General features: G+C 42.4%; 1 protein-coding gene across 2 annotated transcripts in view; it reads left to right on the top strand.

Annotated features, from left to right (window-relative positions):
- The window catches only part of LOC115655990 (cytochrome c-type heme lyase), an 86979-nt gene that overhangs the window by 49532 nt on the left and 14037 nt on the right, over positions 1-23410 (top strand). Inside the window, exon 1 of one of the 2 annotated variants that reach the window (XM_030572136.1) lies at positions 2040-2060. The exons of the other annotated variant lie outside the window; for it this stretch is intronic. The gene's annotated coding sequence lies outside the window, so the exon portion shown is untranslated. Of the gene's footprint in view, positions 1-2039; positions 2061-23410 lie in introns of those variants that run through there. 2 annotated transcript variants of the gene reach the window in all.

Below are 23410 nucleotides of genomic sequence, written 5' to 3'. Positions count from 1 at the left end.
GCTTAATGGTCAGTAGTTTTAGCTGACTGTGCCTTCACAGGTTCAGCAGTTAAGCTGTTTTCTATGGTTTGGTCCTCTCTGTCCTTTCTCTGATCTGTGTCAGCTATACAGATTTTCAGTGCGGTGATTTTATTGAGTGAGTAAAGGGAAAGAAAGGAACATACAATAATGCAAATACTTCCTTAAGAAACCAACACACAGGTTCTACTTGTCAGGCGACAGGCTATATGTAACAGTTACATCTCTCTAGTAGGGCATCAAAATATAGAAAACCTATTCAAAATTATTTCTGTCCACTGACATTTTTCATACAGCTAAGCATTAACGTAATAATGCAATGCAGCTTGTAATGTTTAGAGCTGAGGTTTTGGCTTGGAACCCAGACTGATCTCTAAGGATCTTATTAGAACAGTACCAAGGCACCAATCACAAAAGCCCAAATCCAGCAAATGTGAAATACACGATGGGGGGTCCCACCTACAACACTAATTCCAAACTTCTTTCTTTCCCTATAATTAGGGCCCTACCAAATTTACGGCCATGAAAAATGTGTCATGGACCATGCAATCTGGTCTCCCCTGTGAAATCTGGTCTTTTGTGAACTTTTACCCTATACTATACAGCAGGGGTTCTCAGACTTTTGTACTGGTGACCCCTTTTACACAGAAGACTCTGAGTGCAACCCCACGCTTATAGATTAAAAACACTTTTTTATATATTTAACACCATTATAAATACTGGAGGCAAAGCAGGGTTTGGGGTGGAGGCTGACAGCTCGTGACCCCTCATGTAGTAACCTCACGACCCCCCCTTTGAGAACCCTGCTATACAGAATTTCACAGGGGAGGACCAGCATTTCTCTAACTGGGTGTCCTGATCCAAAAGGGGGTGCAGAGTGTTCGCAAGGTATTGGGGGGGGGTGTCATAGTATTGCACCCTACTTCTGCAGTGCTGCTTTGAGAACTGGGCGGCTGGAGAGTAGAGGCTGCTGGCGGAGGACCCAGCTCTGAAGGCAGCAGCACAGAAGTAAGAGTGGCAATACCACACCATGCCATCCTTACTTCTATGCTCCTACCTGTAGTAGCGCTGCCTTCAGAGCTGGATCCTGGCCAGCAGTCACCACTCTCTGGCTGACCAGCTCTGAAGGGATTGCCACCACCAGCAACAGCGCAGAAGTAATGGTGGCAATACTGCAACCCTCCTACAATAACCTTGCAACCCCCGCTCTAAAGCCCCCTTTTAGGTCAGGATCCCTACAGTTACAACATTGTGAAATTTCAGATTTAAATATCTGAAATAATGAAATTTAAAATATTTTAAATCCCATGACTGTGAAATTGACCAAACTGGACTGTGAATTTGGTAGGGGCCTTAATCTATAATTTTGAGGAAGTTTGGAGCTAAATTTTTCAGGTTAGTTTCACTTCTAAAAAAATTGAATAGCAGTTTCCTTATCAGGCAGTGCAAATTAAAATGTTCAAAAAATGAAAAATAAATTATTTCACAGTAGTTATTTTGAAGTTAATTTACAAAACAAATTATCCATGCTCTACAGCAGTGGTTTTCAGCTTGTGGTCCGCAGACCCCAGGGGGGCCACAGATTGTCTAAGATTTCCAAAGTCTCCATCTGAATTTTTAGGGGTCCGCAAATGAAAAAATGTTGAAAACCACTCCTCTCTACAGTACAGTAATAGCAACTACACGCACACTTATTACATGTTAGTTTATAATTAAATTAGGAGATTATTGTACATGCTGTCCTTAAAATATTATGCAACTTTTGTATGTAGTAATGGAGATTACATGATGCTTTGCATCAAGACAATTAACTGGCCTAAGAGCTTTTAGTATGAAGCCACAATACAAGGCAGCATTTAGGATTGGGAGGGTTTGGGAATAATTGATGAGTAGTGACTGGTCATAAGAAGGATTTGAAAAATCTGAAACTTGTTGGTTTTGTGAACACTTCTCTCTTGCAGGTGGTTCTTGAAGTGCTGGGTACCCTAACTTCAAAAGCCAACATCATCAATGGGGTGCTGATGACGATTGTGTTCTTCATGGTGAGGATTGTAGTCATGCCTGTTTATTATGCCGACGTCATTTCTGTGTTTGGAACAGAGGATTTCCACAGAGTAGGAGTTGCAGCCCAAAGTGCCTGGATTATCTCTAGTGTTGTCTTGGATGTCATGAACTTGATGTGGATGGTCAAAATTACAAAGGGATGCTACAAAGTAATTTCTCTCATTGGACAGGAGGAAGTCAAAATGCGTAAGAATGGAAAATCTGACTAGAAATCATATATGTAAAACTGAACTTCTCTATAAAGATCATTTGGGTTCACTGAAACAATGCACACTTTTGCCATAAAATGCTCCTCTAAGGAAACAAGGTATTGCCTCTTTATTGATCTTAACCCTTCTCTTGCCACACTGCCTGCATGCCCAGGGTCACTTCATTTAAAGACAGTTTCACTCTATGGAATGGGAAACAATGGCATATGACATACCGTATGTATAGGTTCATACAAATGAGTCTAGCTGTATGTTATAAGCACTTAACTGACAGATGAACTTAAAAAGGAACAGACTGATTAGTTAGTGGTCTTCTATCAGTATGTTCCTAAAATGTTTTCACTCAGGTTTCTCAATGTGTTTTTTAAAGCTTCAGAATGTTAGGATCTTGTGTTGTAAGTCATGCATATATGGCAAGTTTCCTGCCATGTTTCTGTGCTTTCTCTTATTAGTATTTGATGTTAACAATCAAGATTTCATCCTTGACGACTTTTTTTTTTTTTTGCAGCCAAGGCTAAGAATTTAGCTTTGATGCTATGAAATATTTTACTAACTTTCTGCTGCCTTATATGCATGGACACAATCTTTGGGGGGATTCATGAAACAGTTTTACAGATACTGGTATAATGTATTGTTTTATCTTTTAAAAAATCTTTTATGTGGAGGGATGACTCTGCTGCTGTGCTAATGTACTTCTAATAGTATTACTGTTAAATCTGATCAGAATTCTGTCACAAGTTAACATGGTAAACAGTGTGTGGAAACAGACTCATTCTTACTATAGTGCTCTCTCCCTGTGAAGGCTGCTGCTGCTGCTTCTACTTTTGAAAAGTATTGCAACTCTGCTTCTAAATGTATTATTATTATTTAACCAAGAGACTTCTAGGGTGTAAACAACTTAAGTATAGGAGACTAAATACTTTTGTATATGTGGCTATGTCACAGTAACCCTCTCCCCTCCAGAGCCACCTTCTTAGTATGAAAATGATCATATTGTGCTCAAATGCTCATATAAATATGCATTTGTCATATTTTTCTTGTTATTCATATGGCTGGAAATTTGAGGTGCTTGCCAAAGAAAGCCCATCTGGTAAGCAAGAAGATTTATTAGTGGACCCAACAGAGAATAGTTTCCTTTATTCTCTTCAAAACTGTTGAGAAGATCTATAGAATGGGTCACAGAAACAGCTAACATTATCAGGGACAACATAATGTTTTTGGATCCACATAGTCCTTGGCAGATATTCTGCTTTCTCTTCAAGCATAGAACTTCCAGTGATGTCCATGGGAGATAAGGGAAATTAGAGCATGTGGGAAGATCAGAATATGAAAGAGATGCCAACCTGAGAGAATTGTTTTCTCCCATATAACTGTTGTGGAGCAGCTAGGTCTGTTTGTGGTGGTTTTTTTTTTTGTTTTTGTTGTTTTTTGGAACAATGCTTTCTTCACTTGATTTGTCATCACTTGCAGTTTGTGACACCATCTGCTAGTATGTGCTGCTGAAACTGCATTTTCACACACTAGTGTGGTGCTATTACATAAAAACATTGTAGCAAACTACTCAAGCAACTTCTTTTGTTTTTGTTTCTTAACATTTATCAAATTCTTGCCCTGTTGGGATATGTTTTTTGTACTGTTCTCTTTAGCAACACCCTTCAAAGTGAAATCTTCTTTTCTTTAAACAAATGCAGGTGTCTGGCTATTAGTTAGTGTGAGCTAGAAGGGAGAGCTGTAAAACAAACACAAAATTTCCAGGAACTAGCTGTCCCTTTATGATTTACTAGGGCTTGTCTATACTTACAGCTTTGCTGTAGCATTTAGTGAAGACTCCCTACAGTGATGGAACAGCTTTTCCTGGTGGCAGAGGTACTCAGCCTCCCCAAGAGGCAGTAGCTATATCAATAGGAGAAGCCTTCCTGTTGACATAGCGCTGTCTACACTGGAGGCTAGGTCGGTATAACGACATCGCTTGGTGTGTGGATTTTCCACACTCCTGAATGCTGCAGTAATACTGACATAAGTTTGTAGTGTAAATCAGGGTTATGTCTCCCTAGGTCACCAAGAAGACTCCACAAACTGCTAGCAAAGGTTTTCTGCATTGTCTTGTAGTATAGCCAAGTCAGTTGTGGCTAAAGCAGTTCAGTTCTCCTCTTTGAAGAGTACAACAAAGCATTATATGGGTTGATATAGTACTCACTTTGACAGGTGTAGTTACATTATTTAACTAACAGTAATTTTTTTCAGTACTATCTCTTTATTTTTCAACAGGTGGGAGGCAAAGCTTGCTAATGCATTCAGTTCTTTACACTGTATTCTTGGCAGTCCTATTGCCTTATTATGTAGATGAGTTGTTCAATCCTAGAAAGCATAGTAACTGAAGTGTTTCTTTTATTTTCTTTAATTGTCATTCTTGAATTAGCACAGTGCTTTGTCTTTGGTACCAATAAATTCATATTATCAGTCAATTGACCTCCATTACATTTTTTATTAAGGAAAACCTTTTTATCAACATGTAGTTTCAGATACTTTTTAAAATCATGATTTAATTAAACACATCCTGCACAAAATTCAACATGCACACAAAGGCAATTCTATTGTATTAGTGTTTAAGATGGTAACTAGGTAACTAGTAAAGGAGATTTTTTTTTGTGCTGATTCAGTAACTAAGTATGCACATTTGTAATAACTTATGTTTACATTTTGATTCTCTCAGCCAGTTTCAAAATCAGTAATTGAGTAGATTCAAGCACTTTGGAGAAAATACACCTTGAACATAGAAGTATGATGTTTACTAATTCTGAAAATAAAATATAGTAGGATGAAACATTTTTCATAAGGAAAATGATTTTACAGCAAGTAAGGACTTCATGAAAACCGCACTGGATGTCCATCCTTTTTTAAGCATTCATCTTTAATGGCATTTGAATCCTACATACAGTAAGTTAAATTCCTAATTTCCAAGGTAGAGTCTTCACTAAAGCTATAAACTTTAAAATGATCTATTCCCTTGTATACACATAAATCTTAGATAGTGACTAAGAGAGTCAGGTTTATCATAAAAATATGAAAGATTATATTAAAACTAGATTGGACAAAGTCCTAGAAAATACTGTATGGGGAACAATCTACAGTGGAAGAGGAATGGGCGAGATGAGCCTACTAATCCATTTGGTCCTAATAGCTTTATCCTCTATGATTCAATTACATTGTTGTACAAGATCAGCAAATATATCGAACCATAATTGCTATGTCCATTTGGTTTGAATTAAGTTCTGATTTATTTTTATTGATGTTACAGTTTATACTATAACACATAGCAGTTGTGTGCTAGAATAATTTAAAAATGGTCATGAATACCAATGTATTGGGCAGAATATACCTATCCTTTATTTTAGGGCTCCTTCACAGCCCTCTTGTAAGATTATATATGATGCAGCATATTATATTATACTGACACCAGTTGCTGTTTGTTCCTCTACTAAGCTCGTAGTTTAGTAGTTACATTTCTCTATCCGAAATATCAGTCTAAAACTGGACAGATTAAATTGTCTCCTTTATTCAAAGCAGAATTGTTGCTAGAATTTGTGATTACAAGCACCTGTCTTTAAAGGACTTGTGATTAATATCTAATACACATATGCACCGTAGTCTTGCAAAATTCTATAGGTCCGTGGTGAGCAGCGTGGAGTTTTGTTTTTTTTTTTCCAGGCAGGGGGAGGAGGAGTTGCAAGGGGGTTTGGTAGGTGTATGTGTCTGGGGTGGCAGTGCTGAAAGTGTGTGTGCAGATGTGCAGACATTCATTTGGGACTAGATATTTTTCCCTTAGGATTCTGCCATCCTCGGAGGTAAAAAGAAGTCAGTGATTCCCTCTTTGAGCTGAGAGATAGTAACCTGAACAGCCCATTGCAAAGCACAGTTTATTGTTCGCCTTTCTCCTGCCGTCTTTGCTTTCAGCGAACTCTACTGGCTGATGTATTAAGAGAGGATACTATGACGCTTCCCCTTATTACATACTTGGTACTCAGTGCTGTAGAGCAGTGGTTCTCAAACTAGGGCTGCCGCTTGTTCAGGGAAAGCCCCTGGCGGGCTGGGCCGGTTTGTTTACCTGCCATGTCCGCAGGTTTGGTTGATCACAGTTCCCAGTGGCTGTGGTTCGCCACTCTAAGCCAGTGGGAGCTACAGGAAGCGGTGTGGGCCAGCGAAGTACTGGCTGCTACTTCCCGCATTGCAGTATAGAGATACCCAAAGATGGTCCCTGAGGAGCTTTTCCTGCACACACTTTCACAATCAATATGTAGAATCTTGATATAGAAGACTTAAATATTTGCTTTATTTTTCTGCCTTGTTTCCTACCATTTTTTCTATATTTCCTAGAAAAAACAAATGGGCTAAATCTGTTTGCAGTAGAACACTATCTTCGTAATATAATGTAAGAAATATGAACACATTTTTTGAACTTCCATATTTAACATATTGTATATCAAAAGGTTGCTATGGCATCAGATGTCTTTCTCCTAGCCACATCTCCATTCATTAATGTAGATTAATGGAGTTAGTCATGTATAATATTCTGTGCCTAAATAACTTGGGTTGGGTTTTTTTTGCCTTTTGTTCTGTGAATAGCATGTGGCATAGATGTAATATGATGTGGGAGGATGTTACCAGTAAATGTTGAAACAAAGGTTCTCTTGCATTAATGTACTATTTTCTAAATTTATGGTCTTCTTCTTCTTTGGCTATCCCTTGATGCGAGGATGATGTCTGCCAAGGGGGTTCACTGGTGAGTTTTTAAGTGCCTGAGGAGCCCAGTTCTTGCCCTGCAGATTTTCCCACAGAAGCGACAGGTGTAATCTTGGAGGAGACATAGTTGTTGGCTGGAGTGTTGTGCCCTTTCTTGCCTTGTTTGTCGCTTCGCTTCTCATGAGCACATTTATTCTCCAAAAAGTGAGCTGTGGCTTGGTGTTTGGTGTAGTGCCACTGTGTTCTGTTCCGTGCCAAGTCCTACCAGTTTGTTGGGTTGATGCCTCTCTGTTTAAGATATCAGAGGGTAGCCGTGTTAGTCTGGATCTGTCAAAGCAGCAAAGAATCCTGTGGCACCTTATAGACTAACAGACGTTTTGGAGCATGAGCTTTCGTGGGTGAATACATGCATACATACATGCATCTGAGGAAGTGGGTATTCACCCACGAAAGTTCATGCTCCAAAACGTCTGTTAGTCTATAAGGTGCCACAGGATTCTTTGCTGCTCTGTTTAAGATGTACTTTCAGTATGTCTTTGAAACGCTTCTGCTGCTCTCCGCAAGCCCTTCTTCCCTGACTTAACTGGGAGAAAAGTACTCACTTCAGAAGGTGACTGTTAGGCATACGGTCTTCCCAGCTGATCCTGAGACTCCTCCTGAGGTAGTGCTGCTGGAACCACTCCAGCTGCTTGAGATGTCATCTGTAGGTTACCCAGGTCTCACACCCATAGAGAAAGGTGGGGATAAATCTGCCTTGTAAACCAAGATCTTGGTATCTGTTTGTAGATCCCTATCACTGAATACTTGTTTGAGTAGTCTTCCAAAAGATGTGCTGGCACAGCAGATCCTGTATTCAATTTCTGTGTCAATGTTGGCTGTTTGTGAGAGGTGGCTGCCAAAGTACCTAAAATGGTCTACATTTTCTGGGGGTTCTCCCCTGATGGTTTACAGTGACAATGTTTAAATAAAAATACTTCTAGATTTATTTTGAAAATAAACTGAAGAGGGTTTTCTAGTATTAAAAAGCTACTGTAATCAGCAAAAACAAACAAACAAAACCTCTTACACAAGTAACAAACATGAGTGCAACACTACTGTAAAAAGGAAAAAGGGAATGAAGGGGTCCAGGGCATAAGAATCCAGGAGTCATATATATATATATATATATATATATATATATATATATATATACACACATATATATTTTTTTTCTTAGTAGGTTGTTTATAGAATGGCAAATATTAGGGAAGGGATATATCCCTCTTATCCTCAAACCTCATGGATGAACCTATGTGACAAAAAAAGTTATACTTGAACTATGTGAGGTCTTTTTAGAATGTAAGCACACTCTCTTGATATACACTATGTATGATGAATTATCAGTCACTGACACATATATGGAAGGGTTTTTTTTGTCATGGATATTGATCAGTTCGTAGGTTGTCAATGAAAGATGATTGTTTTTCCTGCTTCATGTTCAAGAAAAGAAGGGTCACTGCAAGATGACTCCAAGTGTGGCCATGTTTATCACTGAGAAAAAATATGTTGGAAACAAACTTTCGAAGGGGAATTGTCAAGATTCTGAAACTTTTACAAAGATGATCCAGGTTTAGCAAAGGTATTAAGAGCCTTTCACAGAACACTGGACCTAAAAAGGCCTGTTCTACAGCTTCATCAACTGACAACAAAGGATGAAGAAGCATTCCTTGTCCCTAACCCATTATAATACAACCTATGTATTATATCAAATAATAAATGGAGAAAGAACACTGCTTCACTAGTGGGATCCTGATGTCAATAAACTGGAAATGGTGGATCTACATGAACTTAACATTCACCCAACAATGGGTGAAATCTGTCACTGCCTGATTCAATTTCAAGTTTCTCTGTACAGAGAAGTGTGTGCCACTCGGCGCTGTGTAGAGCTCCAGGGACATACATATCTGTATGAGATAATACCAGCAGAGACATGGTGGGTGAGGTAATATATTTTATTGAACCAATTTCTGTTGGTGAGGGAGAGAAGCTTTCAAGCTTACACCAGAGCTTGAAATAAAGTTGTTACCTCACCCACCTTGTCTCTCTCATATGCTGGGACTGACATGGTTAGAACAACATTGTATATAACATCAGCACACAAATTACTCAGGATGTGTTTGGGTTTAAAAAAAAAGTTGTAATCAGAAACCTCCACTAAACACCTCCTTACTCTACATTTTACCCTTAAATTATTTTTTTTTTTTTTCGAATAGCAAAATGGAAGGCATGCTGCAGCCGGTGATAAACTGAACGTAGCTATAGAGCAGCTGATTTTAGGAAAAAAAAAATATTCACATGCCTGGCTGATCAGAGGTCAGTGTCACAGTGTGATGCCTGGCACCCAGGAGTATAATAGTAAATGTCTACTTTATATAGTTCATTTTTTCTCGGCATAAAGGAAATGTCTGTGAACGAAATTTGTTGAACTCAGTATAATTCAGCCCTTACTGTCTCAATGTGAGCCATATTATAATACATGAGCGCTATATGCTACTGCCTGGAAAGTGAAATCTAAAACATGGACACAAACAAAATCCTTTGTAGTATATTATCCTCATGTAGGCTTTGACTGTCAAATATTGTACTGGTTTTGTAATACACTTTTTTGAGCATATGAAATATTAGAGCTCTGAGGACTTGCTCCTGACTGAATCATGTTGCATGAGGATTGTTTTTTAAAGTTTGCAAGGTAGTATTTTATATAGTGTGACCAGCATACAGGCAACTTCTGAATGTAATGAAGAATTTATTTTGAAGTTAATTACTATTTTAATTTATCCTGAATTTGCAACTGAAACCAATGGGCACACTGAAAAAAAAAAAGATTTTGGCTACTAACGAACTCTGGCATAAATATATATCTCATATGTGTAGTGTACGTATATTCAAATTCCCTAACAAATATATTTATACATGTACACCATTAATGTTTACAGATCTTTATCCCAAATACCTATTTACAATTATTAACATTTAAACTAACCAAATACAAACTGATTTACAGATTGTTTTTAAAAAAAAAAAGAGTTGCATTTGGAGAACTGCCAGCTGAGTCCTTAAAGGCCTTACATAAGTCTCTGTCTAAACACAAACTTGGTAAATACAGTATGAAATGCCTTATATGTAGAGTGAAGCTAAAAACTAAATTTTGCTACGTTGACTGCCATTAATTCATTACAGTTTTGTTTGCTGTAAAATTAATATTGCAGCATTCCCTGAGAAGATCATGGTAACATTATTAATTGCAAACTGTAATGTATCTTGTTTGTATGGCAACCATTGTAGTCATACATTGTAATGAGGTGAATATGTGAATGATTAAATTTTATGAGTTTTGCTTGTAGAATAATCATATGAACAATATGTTTGTATTTCACTGAGATTGTAAGTATTTCTACATTTTAGTTGAACAGCCTTGCAGTTTGTATAAATTGATGTAAACTGATTTGTAGGCTGAATTAACGTAGGCAATAATGTCAATAAGCAATAAGTTGCATGTTGTACACAAGGTACTGGTACTTCATAATAAAGGAAGAGAATGCAGTTTTACCTTGTGGGATTCTTTCTTTTAAAATGATGGGGTGGTGTAGATAGTAAAATAACTGCCTCATGGATTGGGATTTTTGTGCTCCTTTCAGAAAGGCTTGTGTTTGTACAGTAGCTAGAAACTGTGCATGTTATATATCATTCATAAGATATTGTTTTGTACTATGGAAGAATGTGGCCAGAATTTTGTTGTGATGGCTAAGTTTTAAGGTTACGTTTTAAGGCTGCATATGTATGCAAGATATCACTGACGCAAAGAGCTTAGAAGGATTCAGAGAAATTTACACTTTTATATGGATATTGAGGATGCCCACAATTACATCAGATAGGATAAATATATCACATGCTTCAGGACATAAATACTAAATCACAAGGGTTAAGAAAAATGGCAACTAGGCAGATCATTCCAAATGTGATTTGTTGCATCTTCCTTTTGGAGGCAGGATACTGGACTAGACAAACCACTGTTATGATCCAGTATGATAATGTATGTTCTTACATTCTGTTCATATGCAGTTACATGCACACTGCCAGTTATCTTGATAACCAAGATGATTGTTCTAACAATCATAAAGTGACTGTGTGTATGTATTGTATCAAAGTAAGATTTTTTTTTATAGTAGATGGATATAATAGGGAGCTAAATCCCTGGAAAGTTAATTTCTTTAGCTGCCTACATATAATTTACAGGGGGGAGAGATTGCTCAGTGGCTTGACCACTGGCCTGCTAAACCCAGGGTTGTGAGTTCAGTCCTTAAGGAGGGCCATTTAGGGAACTGGGGTAAAAATCTGTCTGCAGATTGGTCCTGCTTTGAGCACAGGGTTAGACTAGATGACCTCCTGAGGTCCAACCCTGATATTCTATGTATAAATTAACTGGATTTAAGTTGGGCAAAAACCAATTAACTACTGCCTTTGCCATTCCCAGCAAACACCACCTTTAATTTAGGCCAGGCACCTCACTCCAGTCTTTTTTCACATCTCCTGGAGCTCCATACTATTATATTCTCCTCTTGACTTGAGATTACTTAAAGGCTCCCCACTGTTGCTTTCAGGCCTCAGGTATTGTCTCACAAGTACCCAGACAACTGTTTTGCCACCTCTCCATCCCCATCTTCTCCCACACCTCCTCACATCTCCATCTTTCTAAGATTAATTGTGGTTTTGAGATCCACAACTTCTCCAAAACCTGTATCTAGTAGAGGTCTGATTAGAAATGTTGCAAAGTGACTGACAGTGTAAGAGCAGCATGAACTTTTTCCTGACTGCCCAGGAATGTGGAGAGCCTGCCAAAGGAGTCGCTGTAGGTCAAAGCAAATACAGCACATTAAGGTTGGGGAAGAACATGAGGAGAGAGACAGGGAAATGAAGTTGACTTCAGGAGACTGCACTGACGCTTCAAATAGTGAGGCGGTGGAAATTTTTAAAACATGAGCATCTGAGGATTCCTTCTTATGATTAAACCCCTCTGGATAGAGAGATTTACATACAGTAATATTTACTGGTAGATGAAAAGACTCCTCCCTGCCTCCACAAACCCCCAGGATCAAATTGAATCCAAGGAATATGGCATCTAGTAGAATGCCATATGGTCAGGCGATTATAGGCCTAGAACATTCCAAACCTGGCAGCACAACTGCTTGGGTAGCTTCTAAAGTGCCAGAAATACTAATTTTTGGAAAAGTAAAAGTAAAAACTCAAGTGTATCAATGGTACCATCTTATGCCAGCTTCTTCAACTACACTACACTGAACTTAGAAATTGCATTATTGTACATTGTGTGGTTGCCATTAAAAAGACCAAAATTGAATTTATTTATTGAAATTGTCTGTTTAGGATGCTCATCTGGGATTCTACATCTTGATGACACTGTACTTCCAATGGCAGTTTAGGTTTAACTGCAATACAAAATAATTTAAGTTGTACTTAACTTGAATTTATACATTGATCATGTTCAGACTACATAAATGCCACCTAATGTGTGCAAGAACAAGCAGATACATACATATGCATACTGTTTAAAGCTAGTGAGTATGAGGAAAAAGGAAGAGAGATCCAAGAGTAGGGATTCTGCTGCCTTAGGTGAACATCATCAGTGCCTATTAGTCCACAGTTACCCATGCAATCAGTCACTGAACATTTTGAATGACCTGTGTGCCCATTTTGGGCTTTGTCCAAAGTCCATTGAAGCCAATCGGAATCAGAGGACATTTAATCAGGCACTTTGCCTATATTGTAGAGCCAGATATTATTTAACATTTTGTAGCGTGATAGTGCCAAATGGGAGCAATCTGGTTGGACCCTATAGTGTTGTACAAACAAATAATGACAGTCCTTGCCCCCCCGAGTTTACAAATCTCTGAAGTTCTTGACAAATGTACATGACCATTAGATGGATATGTCCATACAATGAAATTTTCTGTGTAACTGATCAAATAAAAAGGCATCTTTCCAAGTTGAAGTGATTGATTTAAAAAAAATGCAGGCTCTGATCCCGTTTCTATTTAAGTTTATAGGAATTTTAATAAGTGGATTCCATTTGCAATCTTTAACCTGATAGCTACAAGAATTTTTATAAAGAATTCATGAAATGATTTGCTCAGAGGAAGCTACCTTTTATTTTACTCATTAATCTCTCTGACCCCACAAATGTTCTGTGTTGCTTTGAATTTTCTTTAATTTTATACCACAAATTGTTTACTATGAGAAATTATGAAAGCACTCTAATGCTTCAAGGATTTTATTTCCCCAACTAATGTGATTTTTAAATCTGAACTATGCAAAATTACCTAAACTGGTAGATGGCATTCTTGGATATTAGTTTTTATTTATTAAATGGGTCCTCTTCTACCTGTTTACTAAATAATTGGCCTCTTTTTAGAAGTTACTAGGGATTAAGGCATGCTGTGGAAAACCTAATTGCCCAGAAGTGCTATTTGGACAAGTGTCCTATTTCCCTGTTCAGCAGCAGGAAGTCTTGGTCTTGAGGAAGGTGTTAATGTCAGCACTGAGCTGTTGGATTGGGACTGGGAAGAGTAAAAAGGAGGAGCTAAATGGAATTAGGATAAATGTGTGATTCAATTCAATGAGATTTTCTTGTCATGATAAACTAGCCAAGTGTAGCCAGAGTGTAAGAAATCTTTCTTGTAGTTCTTTGTATTTGAGATATGAACATAAACAGTGTTTGTATCTCAATCTCTCCTCTATCACATTTGGGTGCACAGTTGTTCTTCTTTGGGATTAGACTACTTTGTGCCTTCCAAATATCCACCTCTAATTCACAGTCTAGATCCCGTATTTGGTGAGAATTTGCCTTAGTTTACCACATTTCACTGTGGTGAGATAGTCTGCTAGATAGTTAAGATCACTTACCGGTAATTAAAAGTGGACAAATTTAATCATGGTACAAAACTATTCATTGAAGTGATAGTCAACAGCTGTTATTTTATTATTTAACTCTAATCTCCCCAGATAAACATTTATCTACACCCCTGTTATGTTAAATGCATAGATGCATAAGTTCCAGTTTGCTCGCAAGAAGCTCTTATTACTAGGATTGCTCTGCCTCTGTAAAATGCAACATAAGGAGAGGAGAGCCAAATGTTTGCTTTCTTGTTTAACAGTGCTTACACAGCTTCTAAATATGAATGTAGTCAAAGCAGCTGGCAGTACTCTGCAGCTTGCACTCACCAAATTCTGGGCACATTTGATCTATAACCCTCTGAGTGAAAGACTCTATAGAGGCAAATGTAAATTCTTTCAGCGAAGTGTCTTTAGAAATCCATGTAGTAAGTTAAATTTATTATTGGGCTTGTTGATGGATCCACTGAAAGGTCAGTAACTGACTGAGAGTCAGTAGTATACATCCAATTTCTGCATGAATGGAAACCTTATGCTCTCTTTGCTGACATAATATACTTGGAATTTGAAACAGCTGATGGCAGTGCATAAAGAATAAACACTGATTTGGGATAACTGCAGAAAAGTTCAAATCAAAACAGGCCTGTCTGCCTGATTTAAGATGGTACAGCAGTAAATATGAGCTGTTTTACTAGTATGCAGCCAAAGATAGATAAGACACTTCTCATAGTGGCATTTGTGCATTACACAAACCACAACCTTGAGTTTGCTTATTTGCATCTCAAAATAAACTCAACCGTTTTTAAGACAGAGATAATCTATTTTGAATGATGTTTTCAATTTTTTGGCAACTTCAAGCCCTTGCTGACGCCTCTGAGGTGGCTAAGATATACTCTGGGCTTGTTTTTCAGGACTGAAGGCAATGATCAAAATTATCATTTGGCTGTTGCCCATGTGGGGATTTATAGAAATTGACTCAGAGCCTGATGTAGCATGAACAATAGGCATTCTTAAAGAGATCAAGAGAAGCAAATTTGTGGGCACACTGTTTGTTGTTTTTAAGATGGGCTTAATCACCATTATGACTGAAATCTTCCTCTCACATTTTAAAGAGAAGATCTGTTTGAGGTTTTGCAAAAGCTAGAAAGTGCTATACTGGAATTCAGTAATGAAAGACAGACTTGATCCTTATATCTGAAATACACTTAAGGAAAGCAAATTTCTAGGGTTAACTATTTCTGTATCTTTAGAGGTAAAGCTGCAGAAAAATCAGATACGTATGCTTAAAGCCGCCATTGAAATTATGAATGCCAGATTTACCAAGCAACAGTAGCAAGCATTCACATGATTTCAGTGGTTTAACTCCACATGGGTCTGATGGGGGGAAATTGATCTATTAGGACTGCTAGAGCACTTCATACAGATATTGATTGAGGAGGAAAAGGAGAGTGCCCTGCTTTAACATTTCATTTTAAATACCATGAACTTCACAACAAATGACAATGCATTTGCCTGTCTAACAAAGCTTTTGGGGAGAGATTTTCAAAGGCACAAATGGGAGTAAGGCACCTAACTGTCCTTTGTGCCTTTAAAAATCTCCCCCTCAACCACCAGGACACCTGAGATTTAGGGTTTATTGCTGTTACAGGAAATTTTGTCCTTCAGTGGTAGAACATGGGTTTACTACAATTAATTTGAGTCAAGCCTATTCTCATATATGTAGCAAGGCACACTCCAAGACTTGATGCAGATAGTAAAGGCCAAAGTAAAAGCTTTCTAGTCCCATCAGTCTGTTCTTTGCTGGTATTAAGAGTGACTTAGAAACACAGATTTATGGTAAATAAGGATGCCTATAGAAGTGGCGAGGAGCATGAAGGTCTGATTCTCTTGTTTCAAAGCCTGTGGAGTGGAGTATTTTAGGTTAGCGCCCTTTGCTTATCCTATGGGATTAGAGCTTTTATTAATTTTTTTTAATAAAAGGGGTATCAAGTACAAGTCTTTAAAAGAACACCATCAACTTAAAAATCACATTTCTGTCTCAGAATTGTAATACCCAAGATTTCTATAACTAAGGTTAGAGGGGAAATCATTTTTCAGTTTCTTTACTTTGTTTACTTGACAGCACTTTTTGTACAGATAGTTTAATTGTTTTAATGATAGTCTGTTTTCACCTTGGTGTATTTGTAGCTCTTCCTCACAGCAAAAAAGATGAGAATTTTTCTTTTATATATATTTTTAAAAGTGATTAAAATGGCAACAATTGGTCAGGGAACTTGGGTAGGTATACCACCTGATACTCCTCCTAACTCAATTTTTCAAACTGCCCACATTTCAGATTGTGGCAGTGTTCTTTTAATGAGATAGGTTAGTACTGGAACTTGATCTTCTTATAAACAAACTACTTTTAATTTTAATGGGTTTACTGGACAGTTATTCCTACCAAAAATAGATGATTGTGAAACATATTTGTGATTTGAATGTATAAAGCATGTTTCTTGACTTTCTCCTGTTGCATCTAGCAGTATATTGACCATTTTCCTTGGTAAGTCTTATAGTCTCATTAGTTCTTCTTCGAGTGATTGCTCATATCCATTCCAGTTAGGTGTGCGCGTGCCGCGTGCACGTTTGTCAGAAGACTTTTTACCCTAGCAACACTCGGTGGGGCAGCTGGGCGCCCCCTGGAGTGGCGAAACTATGGCACCGGATATATACCCCAGCCGACCCAGCCACCCTTCAGTTCCTTCTTACCGCCCGTGTCGGTCGTTGGAACAGTGGAGCGCGGCTTAGCTGACCTCCACTTCCCTAGCTACTTGTAGTTCCCGTCCGTTATTGTATATGTAGTTATATAGTTATAATCCTTTTTTTAAATAAATATATATGTTATACATTTTTTCTTTACTAGCATAGTTAGTTTAGTAATAGTTAGCAGGGTTCGGAGAGTAGCCCCTTCCCCGCACCTGGGGCCGGAGCCCATGCCCGGCTCACCGGATTTCAAACCGTGCTCAGCCTGCCACAAGCCGATGCCGACAGGAGATCTGCACGACTCCTGTTTGAAGTGCCTGGGGGAATCATACTTGACAGCTAACTGCCCCATTTGCAAGGCTTTTAAGCCGAGAACAAAAAAGGAGCGGGACATCAGGCTTAAACAGCTCCTCATGGAGGTGGCCCTCACCCCTCCACTTTTGGCACCGAGCGATGGTCAGTCGGTGAGCAGAAGTGCCTCTGTGGCACCGGACTGCACCGGTACGCCTAAGGACTCATGGCACCAGATGTTGCCAGCACTGAAGTCGGCTCAACGACGCTCCCTGAGGTTGAGGAAGGCTAAGACTCCTGCTGCTTCGGCACCAACCGCACCGTAGCCAGGGAGTACACCTAAGTCGGAGTGCCCAGCGGCGACACCCGCTGCAGCACTGACTAAATCAGCACCATCGATTCCGGTCCCACAAGGGCCGTTGAGTCCGGCGCCTCTTAGCTCCCCGGTGCGTGCCGCGGTAGAGCTCACCATGCCGTCCACGCCAGAGGCGTTCTCAGCGGCGAGGGGCCTGATCGCCCTGACAGACTCGGCACTGCCTCTACCCCTGGCACCGCCTGTAAGGGTAATCCAATCCATAGGCAAGCCGACCTTGATTAGACCACACTCTGTCCGCGCAGCTGACCGGCACCGCTCACGATCGCGGTCCCGCAGACGCTCCAGGTGCAGACGGCACTCCCGCTCTCGACGCCATTCGCAGTCCCGGCACCGTTCTACTACATGGCACCGGTCAGACTCACGGCACCAGTTGGACTCTCGTTCACAGGCTCATTACCCACGGCACCGCTCCAGTTCTCGGCACCGCTCCAGGCACCGTGCCTCCCAAAGCCATTCACGACGCCGGGATTCGAGATCTCGGTCAACCTCCTGGCACCGATCTGGTCGCAGGTCCCGCACTCGATCCCGGTACTGATATGCATCCTGGCACCAGTCCCCGATACTGAGGGGAGCCAGGTCCATTGGAACATCTGCACAAGGCTTCTCCGCTCCTCCATGTGCATCCAGGCATATGTCGGTGTCCTCCCACGTCGACAGCTACTATGGCCAAGACCGCGATTCCGATGTGCCCACCGGAGTGTTTCAAGAAGCCCGGTCTCAGGACCCAGGACCTCACCAGTGGTCCTTCTGGACACCTTGGGTGTACCACCAGGCCCAAGGTGCTCCGCTAGTTCCGGCCTGCTCCGCTTCATCAGAGCACCGAGCACCAGAGGCCACAGTTAGTCATCCTCCTCCACCCAGGACGGAGGAGCCATTAGTCCACCCACTGGGTTCCCCAGTGCCACTGGAGCAGGAACCGGCACAGGAGCAAGAGGCCATACAGGACCTGCTCGTCCCCGGCATTTCATCTTCTTCCTCTCCAGATGAGGCAGTAGCAGGGACTTCCTCCTCGGGGCCGCCTCCAATAGACCTAAGAGTCCATCAGGACCTCCTCAGGAGAGTGGCGCTCAACATGAACCTCCAGATGGAGGAGGTCCCGGAGGTCGAGGACCCTGTAGTGAGCATTCTGTCGGCAGATGCGCCCACTAGGGTGGCTTTGCCCTTTATCAGGACCATCCAGGCTAATGCAGACACCTTATGGCAGTCCCAGCCTCCATCCCCCCTACGGCAAAGGGGGTCGAGCGCAAAACCATGGTACCCTCTTGAGGGTACAAGTATCTATATGTCCACCCTCCTCCCTCCTCACTGGTTGTCCAATCGGTCAACGAGAGGGAGCGCCATGGCCAACAGGCGCCAGCCCCAAAGTCAAAGGAGGCTAGGCAAATGGACCTATTTGGCCGCAAGGTGTATTCGGCAGGCGCCCTATAGCTCCGGGTGGCAAATCAGCAGGCTCTACCGAGCTGTTATAGCTACAACACCTGGGCAGAGGTGGGTAGATATACAGAGCTACTCCCCCCGGACTCCCGACAGGAATTCACTGCATTCCTAGAGGAGGGGAAAAAAGATGGCGAGAACCTCCCTCCAGGCTTCTCTAGATGTGGCTGACTCGGCAGCCAGAACTCTGGCCTCCAGTATCACCACGAGACGCATCTCATGGCTACAGATGTCCAACCTGCTGCCTGAATTACAATATACCATCCAGGACTTACCCTTCGAAGGTAAGGGTCTGTTCTCGGAGAAGACTGAGCCCAGGCTACAAAGCTTGAAAGACAACAGGGTCATCATGCGCTTCTTGGGCATGCATACACCTGTGACCCAACGCAGACCTTTCCGTCTCCAGACTCACTGCCCGTACTTTGTGCCCAGACACAGGCAAGACTTTAGCAGACGGCACGGGCGGGGTGGCCGTAGACGCCAGTCCGGACCCCAAGGGGCCCAAAACCATGGCTCCTCAAAACCACCAGCGGGGCCTAACTCTATCTTTTGAAGGTATGCCCGAGGATGACGTACCAGTTTCAGGACAGGATCCTTTTCCTCCCTTCTCCAACCGCCTCTCCTACTTCCTCCTGGCGTGGTCCCAATTGACCTCAGACCTATGGGTCCTACGCACTGTGAAACAAGGATACCACCTCCAATTTGTTTCATCTCCGCCGTCCCACCCGGTCCCTCGTCAGGGACCCCTCTCACGAGCAGTCCCTCCTACAAGAGGTGCAGACACTCCTCGTCATAGGAGCAATAGAAGAGGTGCTGCAAAACGAGAAGGGCAAAGGGTTTTACTTCCAGTACTTTCTGATTCCCAAGTCGAAAGGAGGCCTCAGGCCCATCCTAGACCTGCGAGGCCTCAACAAGTTCATGATAAAGTTGAAGTTCCGCATGGTCTCCCTAGGGACCATTATCCCGTCCACTTGGATCCTGGAGACTGGTATGCTGCCCTCGATATGAAGGACGCGTACTTTCACATCGCCATTTTTCCTCCACACAGGAGGTACCTTCGCTTTGTAGCCAACCACCAGCACTTCCAGTTCACAGTCCTCCCCTTTGGCCTCTCCACGGCCCCAAGGGTATTTACAAAGTGCATGGCGGTAGTTGCCGCACACCTCCGCCGATGTCGGATACACGTATTCCTGTATCTGGACGACTGGCTCGTCAGAGGGACCTCCGAGACACAGGTCAGACAGCATATAGACATTGTCAGGGGCCTATTCACATGCTTAGGCCTGATGCTCAATGTGGAGAAATCCACACTGGTCCCCACACAAAGGCTAGACTTCATAGGACCTACCCTGGACTCCAATCTAGCCAGGCCTACCTACCCCAGCCGCGATTCCAGGCAATGGCAACGATCATTTGAGGTCTGCAGAACTTCCCGATGACCTTGGCTCGCACCTGTCTTGGTCTCCTAGGTCACATGACTGCCTGTACTTATGTGACCAAATATGCCAGGCTCCACCTCTGACCCCTCCAAATGTGGCTCAACTCGGTCTACCGTCCAGGCAGGGACCCGATAGACACAATAGTTGTCATTCCCCTGAGCGCTCTACGCTCCCTCGACTGGTGGCTAACACCCTCCCTGGTATGTGCAGGGTTACCGTTCCATCCGCCACAACCCTCACTGTCCATGACGACGGACGCGTCATCTCTCGGATGAGGGGCTCACCTCGGACACCTTCGTACCCAGGGCCTTTGGTCACCACAGGAGCTGACGCTTCACATAAATGACCGAGAGCTGAGAGCGGTCCGCCTGGTGTGCCAGACATTCCAGCAGCATCTACACGGCCGTTGTGTCTCAGTGTTTACAGACAACACAACGGCCATGTATTATATCAACAAACGGAGAGATTCAATCTTCCCCCCTCTGTCAGGAGACCATCCGATTCTGCGACTTCTGCGTAGCCCACTCGATAGACCTGGTAGTGTCCTTTCTCCCAGGGGTTCAGAACACTCTAGCGGATCAGCTGAGCAGATCCTTCCTCTGCCACGAATGGTCGATAAGACCAGATGTTATTCATTCGGTCTTCCAGAAGTGGGGCTTTCCCCACATAGATCTGTTCGCCTCTCACACGAACAGGAAATGCCAAGCATTCTGCTCCTTCCAGGGTCTTTCACCAGGATCAATCTCGGACGCATTCCTCATGTCGTGGAAGCACCGGCTGCTCTATGCCTTCTCTCCGTTCCTGCTGGTTCACAAGGTCCTGATAAAACTTTGCAGGGATAGAGCATACCTAATCATGATCGTGCCAGCGTGGCCCAGACAGCACTGGTACACCACACTGCTCAACCTGTCCATAGCCAGCCCAATTACCCTGCCTCTCCACCTGGACCTCAGAACGCAGGACCACGGCAATCTTCGCCACCCAGACCTACAGGCCCTCCACCTCACGGCATGGCTCCTGCGTGGCTAAACAGGTCGGAGTTACGCTGCTCTGCTCCGTTACAACATATATCCTGAGTAGCAGAAAGCCTTCCACTCGGCCAACATATCTGGTCAAGTGGAGACATTTCTCCTGCTGGTGTGAAACGCAGAATACTACTCCCTCTTAGGTCTCGATCCCCACTATCTTGGACTACCTCTGGTCCCTTAAGCAGCAGGGCCTGGCAATATCGTCTCTGAGGATGAACTTGGAGACCATCTCTACATTCCATCCAGGGGAGAGTGGACACTCCGTGTTTTCCCATCCTTTAGTTACTAGATTTCTCAAGGGCCTGGAGTGCCTGTACCCCCAAGTATGCCGCCCTGCCCCTACCTGGGACCTCAATCTAGTCCTAAGCAGGCTTATGCTTCCACCATTCGAGCCGTTGGCAACTTGCTTGCTGCTATACCTGTCCTGGAAGACAGTTTTCTTAGTAGCCATTACATCGGCCAGACAAGTCTCCGAGTGCTAACAGTGGACCCACTGTATACTGTCTTTCACAAGGACAAGGTACAGTTGTGACCGCATCCGGCGTTCCTCCCTAAGGTGGTGTCAGCCTTCCATGCCAATCAAGACATCTTCCTTCCAGTCTTCTTCCCGAAGCCTCACTCATCTCGGTGGGAACAGCAGTTACACTCCCTAGATGTCTGTAGGGCACTCACTTTTTATATCGATCGGACAAAGCCCTTCTGGAAAGCGCTCCAACTCTTCGTTGCTGTGGCTGACTGGATGAAAGGCCTATGTGTCTCCTCCCAGAGGATCTCCTCTTGGGTGACGGCGTGCAACCGCACGTGCTATGACCTGGCTCATGTTCCTTCGGGCCATCTCATTGCACATTCTACCAAAGCTCAGGCTTCATCAGCCGCCTTCCTGGCCCATGTACCAATCCAGGAGATATGTCGCGCAGCTACCTGGTCCTCAGTCCACACCTTTGCTTTGCACTTTGCTCTGGTCCAACAGTCTAGAGATGATGCAGCCTTTGGCTCAGTGGTTTTGCACTCTGCCACATCTCACTCCAACCTCACCACCTAAGTAAGGCTTGGGAATCACCTAACTGGAATGGATATGAGCAATCACTTGAAGAAGAAAAGACGGTTACATACTTTTGTAACTGTTGTTCTTCGAGATGTGTTGCTCATATCCATTCCAAACTCACCCTTCTTCCCCACTGTCGGAGAAGCCAGCAAGAAGAACTGAAGGGTGGCTGGGGTATATATCCGGTGCCATAGCGGCGCCACTCCAGGGGGCGCCCAACCGACCCAAGTGTTGCTAGGGTAAAAAGTCTTCCGACGAATGTGCACGCGGCATGCGCACACCTAACTGGAATGGATATGAGCAACACATCTCGAAGAACAACAGTTACAAAGGTGAGTAACCGTCTTTTTTGAATCCCTCTCTTCCTGCTCCATTTACTTGTATATCTAGGTTTGGGGAGGGATAGCTCAGTAGTTTGAGCATTGGCCTGCTAAACACAAAGTTGTGAGTTCAGTCCTTGAGGGGGCCACTTAGGGATCTATGGCAAAAACAGTACTTGGTCCTGCTAGTGAAGGCAGGGGGCTGGACTCAATGACCTTTCAGGGTCCCTTCCAGCTCTATGAGATAGGTATCGTTCCATATACAGGAATAAAATTGGGGTTGGGGGGAAGAGGTGGTAGTAGTCTTTCAAGCTCTATCTTCAAAATAAGCACCTATATGAGACACCAAATTGCAGTGCTACTCACAGTTGCTTGTAATCATGCTTCCTTTGTGAACTCCACTGTGCTCGTTGAGCTTGGGTCACCCCTTGGTGAAACCTGAATATGCCTACAGGATGTAGCTTCAGCTTACCTACTTCATGGATGTATGTGTGTCACAATTTGCTTGTGACACCAAATTGAGATCTCTCTTGCAGTAAATTGTTAATAATGTTGACATTTAAATGATCATCTCAGGAATCTGAAGCAATGTCTATATTAGGAGTGCTTTCCTGAAGTAGGAATACTATGCTATACCAGCAAAGCACTCTTATAGTAGGCGCAACTATACAGGCAAAGCTGCAGTTTGTACTGGAATAGTAAAACTGCTACAAACAAAACCAACTGTACTGCTAAAAGCAAATTTTATTGGTATAACTG

Source organism: Gopherus evgoodei, chromosome 8, assembly GCF_007399415.2.
Source record: "Gopherus evgoodei ecotype Sinaloan lineage chromosome 8, rGopEvg1_v1.p, whole genome shotgun sequence".
NCBI lineage: Eukaryota > Metazoa > Chordata > Testudines > Testudinidae > Gopherus > Gopherus evgoodei.
This window is presented reverse-complemented; position numbering and strand designations above follow the sequence as displayed.